This window comes from Aythya ferina, assembly GCF_964211825.1.
Source record: "Aythya ferina genome assembly, chromosome: 9".
Taxonomy (NCBI): Eukaryota; Metazoa; Chordata; class Aves; order Anseriformes; family Anatidae; genus Aythya; species Aythya ferina.
The window spans coordinates 7,636,697-7,651,397 of NC_140305.1; the positions used below are offsets into that span (position 1 = coordinate 7,636,697).

Consider the following 14,701-nt stretch of genomic DNA (forward strand, 5'->3'; position numbering starts at 1 on the left):
AAGAACAAAAAACAATTCTTCAGAGACATAAATTTATATTTTACATTGTGATAAAAATATGATTCATTGCAGCTAAATTACTACCCATCATAATAAATCATGATTATCTATATTGTAGCCAATCATTAGGAAGTAGCAGAGAGAGAAAATTCAGTTGTTATTTAGATTATACCCACTCCTTCTGTATTTAATGCACAAATATATGAAAACAATTACACACTAATAACTTATAAAATATTAAATTGAACCCAATAGTACATAATCCAAGATAAGATACCAGACATAAGAAGGTATTTGATGAACTGGTAAGTACCTCTATCTATAGCTAATACCCATTTATCTGTGAGCCTGACATGACGTGATATGATTCCTAAGAGCATTTGCTTTGTTATGTGAATTTTCTCAGACTGACCTTCAGCAGATTAACATGGCATCACTCTATAAAAGCTGGGGGCATGTAAAGAGGGGCAGTATGCATGCTTTAGAAATAAATAGTATATTCTTTTAAAGGTTAAAAGAATAGATTTTCTTAAAGTGTACATTGCATTATGGAAGTACTTTTTACACGGCTGGAATATTCACCCCCTATATTTTCAACCCCTTTCTTTTGGACCATATTATTGCAAAGAATATGCATTTAATCTGAGATTAACCAGGTTTGTCTAATTGACCCGCAAGAGTGGTCAAGTTAGGCAGAAGTCATTAGACGAGAAAAGTCCCATTCTTTGCCAATCTCATCCATGTTCAACAACAGACCCCTCTTAGATGAGAGGAAAGCACAGTGGAGATGACTTTTCTTCTGGTTCTAGTTGTAAACTGTACGTACAAGTAAACACAGTGTTTTGTTCCCATCTTGCCCATATCTTTCTCTGACTTCCAGCTGTAAATTGATGTGATGTTTATGTACCAATCTTATAAAAGTGTAAATATATATCATGAATATAGAAATGTTTTCGTAGAAATGTCCTTAAACCAAAAAGAGTTTTTTCCAACTTTATTGCCTTCAGTGATGCCATTATATATGTCCAGGGCTCCATGCTTTACTATAAAATATTCCCTACCAGTAATTTAATTACATTTTTTGCAAATTCTTTTTTGAGTACACACAGGTGATTCACGTGTATAAGATTATAGCATGGTTAGAAAAGAAAAGGAAAGGAAAGGAAAGGAAAGGAAAGGAAAGGAAAGGAAAGGAAAGGAAAGGAAAGGAAAGGAAAGGAAAGGAAAGGAAAGGAAAGGAAAGGAAAGGAAAGGAAAGGAAAGGAAAGGAAAGGAAAGGAAAGGAAAGGAAAGGAAAGGAAAAGAAAAGAAAAGAAAAGAAAAGAAAAGAAAAGAAAAGAAAAGAAAAGAAAAGAAAAGAAAAGAAAAGAAAAGAAAAGAAAAGAAAAGAAAAGAAAAGGATAGAAAAACTCAATCTGTCTGAAAACCCTGTGTTTTTGAGAAGTGTTAACAGATCAACATAGCCAGATTTCGTATTCCTTATCATATTTACAAAATGTGTTGTTTTTGTTAGGTTTTGACATACAGATATATATTTTTTTTCAATAATGTTCTTATAAGGGTCATGTGGTTTCATATACTAAAAGTCCTACATTATATTCTAAAATTTAGAAGTACATGCAAGATATTCTTATCTTTATTCTGAAAAAAATGAGAGTTCTGGAAAGGAAATAAGGATGAGTGAGATGGGAGACTTTTCTGCTCTAACCTGAAGTAATTCTGTTAAGATTTCCCTAGTGTCCTTGTAAATAAACAAACCGTTAGCATGGTTACACTTGTGCTAACAGTCAGCAACCTGAAACACAATGGAAGGCAATGTGTGCAAAGAGTAACAGCATGTTTCTGTAATGTGTATACAGCATGTTGATCTATTGAAGGTCAATCCCAGAATAATTTTGAATGTATTAGTCTTTCTTTTGTATTATTGAAATATAGCCAGTATTTGAGCACAGAAGACAAAGACTTCACAAAGCCCTGAAAAGGATTAAATTAAGGTTACAAACAGTGTAATTACTTTCTGTTCTGGGACAGATGTTTGTTTACCATAAAAATGGAACTTGCACAATTAATGTGTCTAATATGCCATTCTTTTACTAGAGAGGGGTTCCTGTATCATCTCACTGTCATTAGTACAGGTTAGACAAGTCTAGAACAGATGGATACATGCCCTTGAATAACATGGTTCTAGATGAGTAGTGGCAAGCTTAGCAGGACTGGGCATTTAAGAAGGTGTTTATGTATATCTAATTTTTGTTCAGCACACAGTAAAATCGTTTTGGTATCTTGATCTCACCTGTAAATGCTTCCTGACATAGGATGCTTCTCAAGTGTTTGAATAGTTTTGGAAGGGATAGTATATATTGTATAGCAATATATAGACTGCTTGTGGGTATGGCCTTCACCTGAGAAGTGAGTTCTGTTCAGTGTCATAAATCAATTGAACTCCTTGTTGTTCACCCTAGATAAGAAGATCTAGGTGAAACCATTCATGCCAAGTCTCTGTTGGCAGAGCTGATCCTAGTTGCCATGATTGAGTGTCATTCATTTGTTGTGCAGAATTTCCTCATGTATCAATCACTCTTAAGAAACATAGTTTATATCAAGGTTGAATGAATTTTTCTAAGTGAAATATAACATTTTGTGGTTGAGCAGAGAGGGTCAACATACAAACAGCACAAAAGGTTGCATTCATTTAAGTTCTTGTTTGAATGATAAAGCCAATGAGAAATACTGAACCTCTCACTGACAACCAGCAAGTGTTTACAATAAACAAGCAATTCTAGTGATGCCAGAGTGGTAAAAGAGCCAAAACCTCTGAAAAGAGAAACAATATGATTTCAGTATTTACAAGTAAATTTTGAATGCTCACATATTCATTTATTGCAGAATAGATCAAATTTCAGTTTAGACTTGGAAAAGATCTTTTGAGAAACAGTCTTTTACATAACTGATTAGAATGTTGCTCTCACTTAAAGATATTTCAACATCATAGTTATATTTGGTTTGCTGCTTCGAAGACTGGGTGCTCTAGGCTAAATCTGGCACTATATTACAGAGAATAAATTTTTTCCAAAGTGTGGTTTGGATTTGCCTTCTGATGAAGACATAATGAATGTGTGGGGAATTTTACGGTGTTTTTTGTTTGTTGGTTTGTATTTTTATTATTTTTTTCATGTACACATCATTTTTGTACAATTTAAATAAATCTTTTAATTTAAATAATTACATTAAGAAATAAGTACAAGATTATGGTATAGAATCAAAACAAAATATGAAATGAAATGAATGAAAAACACTGAACCTTTTGCCTAAGTCTGGCTAGGATACTCTTTCTGGAAAATATTAAAAATCATATATAAAAATATATTATATATATCAATATATAATAATATCAAATATTATTATAATATATCAATATTAAATAATATATCAATATATTAAAAAAAAAAAAAAAAGATTCCTAAATGTTGAACCATCTTCAGTTGGCCAAAGTTCTCTTTAAAGTCAATGGAGAAAGAGTGGTATCTCCATGGAGCTGTTCATCCCATTGAAGATGAGTATCTCATTCTACTGATTATAGAGACAGCGTAAGAGATGCAGATGACTTATACACATTTGTGCTTCAGGGTTTATTTTAGTTGCCTAACTAAAACATCTAAGCGAACTGAGATGTTGTAGGGTACTCCATCTTACCTACTGCTGCTGATACAGATGCCTGTAGGCTTTCTGTAGGCTCTGCATTGTATCTGCCAACTCCTTGCAGATGTCCATGATATCCTAAAATATCTCAAATGTTATTGGATAGCTGTGTTTAGGAAAAAGGCTCAAATAGTAGTTATCGAAAGTTAGTAGAGGTAAACTTTGCTTTGGAGATGATGCTTAGAAAATTTTGTCTTGGAAATCTGAGGTTTACATAAACAATTGGGGTTCGTTTTTGCGAATCCTTAACCTATAACGCCACATAGGCTGAATTGCTAATTCTGCGATTGTTCTACACATGGACAGGCTGTATCTGTCTGTCATAGTCTTGGCCTCTCCCATGTGCACTGCAGACAACATAACTGCCTGCCTCTTTCTCTCTCTCATCTTATGTTGTTTATTTGTATACTAATGTCTTTGGAGTGCGGATTATCTTTTACTATAACTTTGCACATGTTACATACTAGATAAGGATCCTACTCTTGCTTAAAATAATGGTGTAATATTATTAAACCTATTAATATAAAACAGAAAAAATATATACACTAACTTGTCCAGAGTATAGGCAGCTTTTATTCTACATCTTCATTATGTTTCCATTAGGCTGATGAATATAAATATTTTAGTTGCTTCTCAAATTTTTAATATTCTGTCCCAGTTAGTTCTACAGAAACATTCTGCTGGTAGTTTTGACATGACTAGTTCTAATTATCCTGGCTCAATCACAGGAAAATATTTACAGAAATATTATATTTGTATAATGTCAATCCTACTATAGTATGGATAGGAAGAAAATCATGTTCCCATTGTCATGGACATCATTAATAAGAGTCTGATCCACAACTTGCCTAGAAATTTTTATTTTGTTATATGAACAAATATAAAAAGACTGATGCATACCAACTCATTACATTTAAATTTAAGCAAACCCAAGAACTTGTGCCATAGGAAAATACCAACTTTTTAGCATGTATATTTAAGCTAGGACATATAGTTAAAATTTTAAAATATTCCATGGAACACACAAACCCTAATTCCCGCCCCCCCACAACAAACAAACAAAACCTACAATACTCTGATCTTTTAACAGGTTATTTTTTTTTTTTTTTGTAACCCTCCTTCCCCCCTTTCACTTATATCATGAAAAGACCCTTGACATAATAAAGGAATTAAATAGCTATAGTATAAAAAACAAAACCCATAGCCTACACCTTCTACAATCCATTACTGCATCCTTACAACCAGAGTTATCAGGAACAGAACACTAGAAACTGTATGGAAAGTCATTAGAAAATTACAAAATAGAAAATTCTTTCCCAGAACCTGCAGTCTTCATCTTTCCCTAGCTTTCAAACTCTTCTTTGCCTTATGCTTCAACCTCATAAATACACAAACTGGAAGCAAACTGCTGTGGGCCAAGCAATAATGGAATTTAATTCTTTTAGAGTACAAAGTGATCTTTACCAACATGTGCAGAAGTATAACAATATCTGTGCACTATAGCAAGGCCTTCGCACTCCATGTATTCTTCATATGGTCATCCCAAAGCAAAATAAAGTTTACCTAGTACACTGGATTTACCAATGACAGCAAAATTATAGTTGCTGTGCATGAAAATGGGCTCAGACAGATAATGAGCAAGTGATGCAAACAATTGTGAATGAGAGATTATTTTTCATGAAGTAGTTTATCTCCAAAATCTCAGTCCATGGTAAACTTACAAATTATCTTCAGAAGAAAATCAAGGAAATAAAAGTCTATAATTTTACTGAATACATGAGGAATAGTTCTGTGGATTTAGCAAAGATATTGTTTTTTTTGTTTGTTTGTTTTTTGTTTTTTGTTTTTTGTTTTTTTTTTTGGTAACATTTTAATACTCTCCATTTTCATTTTAACTATTTGCTCACAGTTCTTGGCTGATTTTTTTTTTTTTTTTTCTCCACACTACCATAAAGACTAAGGTCTTGGTATATAAAATAGTAATCTGAAACAAGGGGAAAAGATGATCAAATTGCTTAATTGCTTATCTTCCTTATGTTAAACTTGGAACAATTGTTTTTAACCTCTACTTAGCTGGACGTTAGCTGCTTCTTTTCAGGTTTGAATAGGTATTTACTGGGTATCTTTCCTCTAACTATTGACTTAATGGAAGATACTCTCCATCCTGCTTCTCTTACATCCTTTCATCATGGTTACAACAACAATCTTATAGTAATAGATAGAGGAAGTCCTGAAGTGAAGTCCTTATCCAATCACCTGAAGAATACTAATAAACTTTTGCTTTCTTTACGTAAGGCAAATCATGAAGACATATTGATAATGTTCCTGTGCACAGCATATGCGCTAAAAGTCCTAAAGTCCTTGGGATGCAATGATAGTTTAATTTTCCCTATCATTTTAGGAAAAGGTATTAAAAATAATAAACTTCACTTCTGATCTTGTTTAGCACAGGACAGGCTAGAGAGATCTCAAAAAAGATCCTAAATAGTCTTGTGATGAGGCGCAGAGTGAAAATAGAATGTAGAACACATTCTATTTTCTTGTGCGAATGTGTGAACACATTCTGTTTTCTTGAATGCTTGTGTTCAGTTTTCTGTCTGCAAACTGAGACGGTGCATGATATTTTTTCACAGATCATATTCAAAATCCCTGACAAGAAGAAAGGCTTTCCATTGAGTTTACAGCCTCTGAACCACTGTTTCAAAGTGAGAAAAGAAAAAAATTGAAATGGACTAGGTTGTCTTAATTTACTGAGAACCATAACCACAGATGCATGCTGAGGTGCAATTTCAAGAATACTGAGGCACCCATCTTAATTTTTATGCATTTTCTGCTTGTTTTAAAACAAACAAGCAAACAAACAACAACAACAACAAAAAACAGGGGACTTGAAGCCTGTCATTGGGTTTCCATACTACTTGAATACCCAAGGATCTTGGAATGGGATCTAATCTAAAACACTCAGGTGGCTCTGGAAATGTTTGCTTCTTGTTCCTTTCAGTGGAGTGAGGGTAAAGCCTGGTAAGGCAACATAAATGGCTCCAAGTCCCACAGCATTCTGTCAGCACCCACCTCTTGCTGCCCACCTAGGGCAGTTCTTCAGAGCTGCTTGAGTCCTTAGCAATAATTTTACCTGTTGAGCTCAACACCATGTCCTGACTTTTCACGATAGACCCCTGCATTCTTATCATGCTTGCTTTATGAAATCTAATTTGATGTATAGCACAAGCCTCGTTGAGTACTGTAACACAAGCCTGATATTTAAGTAAATGAATTGATAATTATTTCTAATGTGCAGCAAAATGTTTACAGGAAATTTTGATTGTTTTCTTTATCATTGTTAAATGCCATTGAAGAAATTTAGCAGGCACTAATTTTAATTAAAAGGATTTTACTCGGGACTAATAAGGTACACGAATAATAATACTTTTCTGTCATTAATAAAATGTAGAAACTTTTGCTCCTGATCTTTAAACAGTCATTTGCCTTTCAGAAATGTGCTTTTAAGGTACAATTTGGTACCACCCATTAATTTAATTAATAACTTAGCAGGTTCAGTTTTATTTAATTTCTCCATTTTTGCACACAAGAGTCAGCTCTCTTATTCAGAAATATGAGATGTTTTTTTTAAAAAGTAAGAACTAATTTCAGAAAAATACTTCCACAAGATCATTTCATAGACTCGTGCATTCCCTTTTCCAATGACTTAACAATCGCATTAACTTTTTGCTGGCTTCACTGTGTTGCTGGACAGGCTGGTAGTATTGATGAACAGCAGTGATGATGTTCAACTAAACCATAGTCCATCAAAGCATTTAAGTGTATGAACACCTTAAACATACCTAGACTTCAGTAAAATCAATTCAGCTGCTTACAGGTTCACTTTTATGTATGCTTTGTTGGACCAAGGGCACAATTACTACTCTGCTGGTGTGAAGCTTACTAACCGGTATTGAGAGGAACCATCTCTGTGACTGAAACTAACAGTTTGGGAATTTGTTAACTGTAAGTTGACTATAGTAATTCTTGGCTGACTCTAGAGAAGACTTCATACTTAACTCACCTGTGTGGCCTTTCAAGTGATGCATATTTTGAGTAGTGAAGGTGGAAACTCTATGAAGAAAGACCTGTAAATGGGTAGGAAATTACTTATTAAACATTATTAGAATTTGGGTTAAATTGCAATAGTCTGGTTGAGATTCATTTTATGTATTTTTAAGTTGCCTCGAATTTTTAGTACTGAGTATGCTCTGAACATGCTCTTTCATGTTTTTCTTTTCATATGCTTCTGTTTCTCCCTGAACTGATTTGTAACTTAAATAAGCCTCTTGGATTTCACACAAATATGTAGTAATATAAAGCATGTAAGTCAAGCAGCTTGAAAATAAATGGGAAAACAGAAATGATTTTCACCATATTAGAGTTGAACACTGTGAAGATTCCTCAGTTTTGCTCTTTTAGTGAACGTGAGGGACAGCACTAGAATCTGTACTGAATGATATATTAAATACTGGGTTTCAGTCAGAGGGCATAGGAGAGAGCTTTCAGAGAAGGACCTATGTGTTCTTCAGCATACAAACTGTAATGAGATTTGTTTTCTTTACTTTAATAAATAATTATACATATATTTTTAACCAGACAATTACACTCTCTGATTGACTCTACCTGTGCTTGAGAAACACTCAGAATGACTATAAAACCAAAAGGATCACTATATCATTCCCTATTCTATTTCTGCCTTTTTTTTTTTTTCTTTTTTGGTTGTTGTTGTTGTTTTAGATGGTGGAGTCAGCATTACAAATAATATGACCTGGCAAACCACAGAACAAGGTATGAGCTTTTGTAGGAAACAGGTAGCATGACCACCCAGCCACTGGATATCATGTCTTTTTTCTCCTCTGTTGATGTTTGTTTCTCAATGCCCACATGGGTTAGAATAACATCATCGGCATAGGTCACCTTTTGAATCCAGGCAAGTGGAGGAAGATACGTTCTTGTTTCATGCTACAGTAGTTACAGAGACATTGACAAAATTCAGAGTCTGGGTGCCACTGAAACCTGTGGATCCTGTCTTCCGCATGCATGGTCAAACTGAAGTCTCTGGGGCCTGAATGCAGTGGCAAATTAAGGTTTTGCTCCACAGAACCCCAGATGATGTGACACTGTCAAAAAATTGTTATTTACAGAGAGGGGAAAATGAAGAAGTAAAATGGCCTCTTAAGAACTGAAGTCAACTTCTCTTCCTTTCACTACATGTATCGTCTTTTATAATAAAGTTGCCAGGTTTACAGATGTTTTTTTCCATAGAAAAGTCTGAAAATTTCTTTTAACAGAAAAATGACCTCCCTTAGAGTTTACGTGATTGAAAACACTTTAAAATAAACTATACTTCACTCTACCATAGCTCATTATATTTCCGTTTTATTTAATTTAGAGCAGTGTGGTTTGTAATCAATGAAGTTCCTTTGCTGGAGAGAAGGTTTAAGCTTCAGAACAAATACACAGCATTTTTTCATTTCCTTAGTCTTGTACTGTAGGTGGTCAGTTCCAATTGCTGCATTTGGCACTGGAAGTTTGTTTAGTTTAAAGCCAACTAAAACAGACAGAGAATAGCTAAATTGAAAAATTGAATTTAATATGGTAAGCATTATGCTGAAGTTTATATAATATCAGTGTTCCCTAGAGTTATATATTATTGTTATATTGTTCTTTGACAGAGATTGATATAAACCAGAAGTGATTAAAGGACAGGTAGAAACATTATGTTTGCTCTTGGGGAAAAAAATCCTGAAATATGGTACAAAATTAATCTGGATGAGGAAAATGCTACCACAGAACTATGCTGATACAGTGACAGTGGCTGCATGTGGTTTGATAGCATCATGGTTGGTAGAGTCATAATTCACAATTCGAGATGACATCAGGATTAAATGGTTTCTAGCTATTGGTTTATTACTGACACAGATACTACTTAACTTCCTTTACAGGAAAAAGAGAGAAGTAATTAGGTGAGGAAAAGAGATTTTAATACTATTACATTATGTCAGAAGTTTGGGGGGGCACAGTGACAGGTCCATATTCACTGACACCTAGCTCAATACACATCTCAGTGATGATATCCCAGACAGCTGAGCAATAAGGGCAAACAGAGAAGTGCAATAGTTAGCTGCTGTTGTGGCACACAATCCTTCTAGAAAATAAACATTTATTTTATTCTATTTTATTTTATTTTTTTCCCCCCAGTAGTGCACCGGCTACTATTTGATGAACATTGATAAAATTAGTGTTGTGAGGGTGTCAGTGGCACTTTATAAATTCTGTACAACATCGCACAGTTTGTCCTGTGCTGGGAGAAATGCAAAAAGTCTTGGTTAGACCAAGCCCTGGGGCATATTTTAATGCCTTTGGATGGCCAAGCCCTCTCATGTAGACAACTACATTGATCTATTGACTGCAGTATAACCATGATGCTTCCAGGAGCTGAGAACCCTCCTCAGAGCTTCCATCTTTTATGACTGTCATAACAATAAGCAGGCTTTTAAAAGACAAGCAGTTTGCTTAATGTACTTTATCAGGTGAGCTCTCACTGACCAATTCTTCTCAAAACCTGGGAATTTTTGAGTTATTTTTTTTCACTGCTACTTACATGTAGTGACCCTGTATTTGAAGCATTGTGTATAAATAGAGTATTATCCTGCTTTCAAAAACAAACAACCAAACAAGCAAACAAACAGAAACTATCTCAGCTTACTGAAAAGATCACTTCTTCAACAAGAATTTTCTCCCTTTATATTTAGGCAGCTGTAAGCCCAATATGAACTTAGTGAGGAAAAAGAAAGTTGAGCCTGGCCTTTTTTTTAGGGAGGGCCTTGGGTGGTTCATTTCCTGGAGTTTATATGTCTGTCCACAGATATCAGCACTTTCAGAAAGTTCATACACTTTCTGAAAAAGTGCAACATGAAAATAAGTAAATTTGTTCAAATTTAGAATCACTAACGTGTTACTCCAGATTTACACCATCACGTTATATTACATGTTATCCCATATTTATAGTAACATATTCTCAGATACTACTTTTTTTTAAAATGAAGGATCTATGTCTGCTTACTTTGAACTCAAAGACAAAAATTCTCATCATGTTAAATAAGAGGAAGATTAGGCCTAAATTTGCCTTTTTTTTTTTTTTTTTCTGAATCATTATTAAAATGTTAAATGTTATAAAGCTTTTATTTTTTTTTGACATCTAAGCAGAATAAGTAGATGAGCAAATGATTTTTCCAGCCAGCCTAGAAAAATGCTTGTCTTTTTAATATAAAAAAATGACAGCTTTGTAGTTCTATTCTCATTTTATCCATCATTTTTAATTGCAGAATAGAGTGCTATTTTTTCAACTTCTTGTAACTTCTGAGGTCATTTGTTCCACTGCAAAATGGATGGGAAAGACACTACGCAATGCTGTTTAATTCTAAAACTGCCTATATTGAATTTTTGCCTTTTGGAAGCTGTTATTTATTTTTCCTCTTACTCAGTCTGTGACCGATAGCTTTCATAATGGCCATAGTGACAACAAAAACAGAGATAAGGAAAATTATGGTATTAGGTCAGACATGAAAAAATGTGAAAATTCAGCATGCTTTTATTTTGCAGACCTCCCTGTGATGAACAAGAAACGTTATCTTCTTTCTGCAAAATGTTAACAAAGATGCTTGTGCAGGATTCTGGGCAAAATATCATCCTGAAGAGATATTTGTATCTCCAGCAATCAGCAAACTCTTGAAATATAGACAGAAACAGCAGCTAGCACATGCAGGGCAGCATTTAAAAGTCTCCTTTCTCCTCCACTCAGAATCAAATGACTTTGGAATTTAAGCTTGAAAGATGAGAAGCTGCCAAGTTTAAGAAAAAGTCACTACAAGCATAGTTCAGTGGAAGAAATACTGAAAAGTACAGAAAGATATTCACAGTTCAGATTCATTTTTCTGAATCAAATTCACATTGGCTGATAAACTGGTCACATATGAGTATTCATTACAGATATTCTATTGATATGTAATGCAGGAGGCAAAGGCAGGGATGTTTGGAGAGGAAGAGATGATCAAATTTATGGATGTGACGCTACAGGTTTGGTTCTGCTATTTTGGATGTGTGCCTCTCCAAAAGGAGAGACACTCTCACTGATAACAGGAATTAGTGCAGTAAGCGTTTGCCCCAGACAACCTGGGGATTATTTCCATTGTGCAAACAGAACAGGCCAAACAATGGTTAAATAGGGTACAGTCTACTGCAGAGGCTGCACAGACTTACTTTCAGCTTTCTCACTGTCACAAGTCATGGAGAATCCATGACAAGAGAATAAGCAATTAAATGCAGCCCTAGAGCTATAGCACATTGTCCCCGGACAGATGCCCTAAGTTCAGTACGTTCTGGTGACAAAGTCCTTTACTGCTATTTACTCCCATTGCATTCTCATTTGTAGTACATATTTATAGTGCTCTTATGTTAATTTTCTGCTTTTTATGGTTTTAATGGCAAGAAACATTCATGATTTGAAACATAATTGCATTTGGCATAAGCGAAACCTGGTGGGATGAGTCCTGTGACTGGGGTGTTGCGATAGATGGTTACAGGCTCTTCAGGAGGGACAGGCAGGGTAGGCGAGGTGGTGGGGTGGCGATGTATGTGAAGCAGGGGCTGGACTGTGTGGAACTTCAGGTCGGCGATGGCAAAGTTGAGAGCCTCTGGGTAAGGATCAAGGGACGAACGAATAAAGGGGATGTCGTTGTGGGAGTCTATTACAGACCGCCTGGCCAGGACGATAGCACCGATAAATTATTCTTTACAGAACTAAGAGAGGCCTCGAGATTAACTCCCCTTGTCCTTATGGGGGACTTCAACTTGCCGGACGTTAACTGGGAGTGCCACACGGCTGACACGAGCAAGTCCAGGAGGTTCATGAAGCACCTAGATGATAACTTCTTGGTGCAGGTGCTAACGGAGCCAACTAGGAAAGGTGCCCTCCTAGACCTGTTGCTAGAAAACAGAGAGGGTCTGGTGGGAGATGTGGTGATTGGTGGCCGCCTTGGTCATAGCGACCATGAAGTGGTTGAGTTCAAAATTTATGGTGACAGAAGGAAAAGTGCCACCAAAACCTCATCCCTAGATATGGCGAAAGCGGACTTCAGGCTGCTCAGGGAACTAGTCAGCAAGGTCCCCTGGGAAACTGCTCTTGAAGGCCTCGATGTCCACCAGTGCTGGTCACTCTTTAAGCGATGCCTCCTAGAAGCACAAGATCAGGCAATTCCAAAATATCGCAAGTCAGGCAGGCGGGGCAGGAGGCTGGCGTGGCTGACCAGGAACGTTCTAATGGAGATTAGGCGGAAACAGAGAGTGTTTCGCTACTGGAAGGAGGGCCAGGTGTCATGGAAAGAATACAGGGATGCTGTTCGTGTTTGTAGGGAGAAAGTTCGTGTGGCCAAAGCACAGCTAGAGTTAAAGCTGGCTGTGTCTGTGAGAGAAAATAAAAAGGGTTTTTTTAGATATGTAAATGGAAAAAGGAGAACTAAAGAATACATAGGGCCGCTCCTTGATAGGGAAGGTCTCCTCACAGATAATGACATAGGCAAAGCAGAGACGCTTAACGCCTTCTTTGCCTCTGTCTTCAATGCCGATGATGGGCTTCGGGACCCAGGGTGCCCTGAGCTGGAGGGCCGGGACGGTGGGGATGACAAACTCCCAACTGACCCTGAACGTGTGCGGGATTTGCTACTCCACCTGGATCCCTACAAGTCCATGGGTCCGGATGGGATTCATTCCCGGGTGCTGAAAGAGCTGGCGGACGTCATCGCGGAACCTCTTTCAATTATTTTTCAACGATCCTGGGAATTTGGAGAGGTCCCGGTAGACTGGAAGCTGGCAAATGTTGTGCCAATTTTCAAGAAGGGTCAGAAAGAAGACCCTAGCAATTACAGGCCTGTCAGTCTCACGTCAGTGCCTGGTAAAATCATGGAGAAGTTGGTTCTCGGACTTATTGAGGCACACCTGGGGGACAAAGCAGTCATTGGTCCCAGCCAGCATGGGTTTGTGAAGGGTAGGTCCTGCCTAACTAACCTGATTTCCTTTTATGATAAGATCACCCGTATGGTGGACCAAGGGAAACCAGCTGATGTGATTTTTTTGGACTTCAGCAAGGCTTTTGACATGGTTTCCCATAGGATCCTACTGGACAAAATGTCCACCATACAGCTAAATAAAAACATCATACGATGGGTGAGCAATTGGCTAACGGGCAGGGCCCAAAGGGTTATGGTAAATGGGGCTGTGTCAGGCTGGCGGGCGGTCACCAGTGGGGTCCCTCAAGGCTCCATTTTAGGGCCGGTACTTTTCAATATTTTTATAAACGATCTGGATGTAGGAATAGAGGGTATTTTGAGCAAGTTTGCTGATGACACCAAACTTGGAGGAGTTGTGGACTCGAATGAGGGCGTAAAGGCCTTGCAGAGGGATCTGGACAGGTTGGAGAGCTGGGCGATCACCAACTGCATGAAGTTCAATAAGAGCAAGTGCCGGGTCCTGCACCTGGGACGGGGAAACCCTGGCTGCACGTACAGACTGGGCGATGAGACGCTGGAGAGCAGCCTAGAAGAGAGGGATCTGGGGGTCGTGGTAGACAGCAAGTTGAATATGAGCCAGCAGTGTGCCCTGGCAGCCAGGAGGGCCAATCGTGTCCTGGGGTGCATCAAGCACGGCATCGCTAGTAGGTCAAGGGAGGTGATTGTCCCGCTCTACTCTGCGCTGGTGCGGCCTCACCTCGAGTACTGTGTGCAGTTCTGGGCACCACAGTATAAAAAGGACATGAAACTGTTGGAAAGTGTCCAGAGGAGGGCTACGAAGATGGTGAAAGGCCTGGAGGGGAAGACGTACGAGGAACGGCTGAGGTCACTGGGCCTGTTCAGCCTGGAGAAGAGGAGGCTGAGGGGAGACCTCATCACAGTCTACAACTTCC

At 37.3% G+C, this 14,701-nt stretch overlaps 1 protein-coding gene across 5 annotated transcripts in view; it reads right to left on the reverse strand.

Annotated features, from left to right (window-relative positions):
• Positions 1 to 5,613: 5,613 nt before the first annotated feature.
• LOC311441429 (uncharacterized protein) overlaps positions 5,614 to 14,701 on the reverse strand; it is a 312,197-nt gene continuing 303,109 nt past the window's right edge. For 4 of the 5 annotated variants that reach the window (XR_014695937.1, XR_014695938.1, XR_014695939.1 and 1 more), the window contains 2 exons: positions 7,763 to 7,826; positions 5,620 to 6,394 (listed from right to left, as the gene is read on the reverse strand). The gene's annotated coding sequence lies outside the window, so the exon portion shown is untranslated. Of the gene's footprint in view, positions 6,395 to 7,762; positions 7,827 to 14,701 lie in introns of all 5 variants that reach the window. The other variant, XR_014695936.1, reaches the window with a different exon arrangement.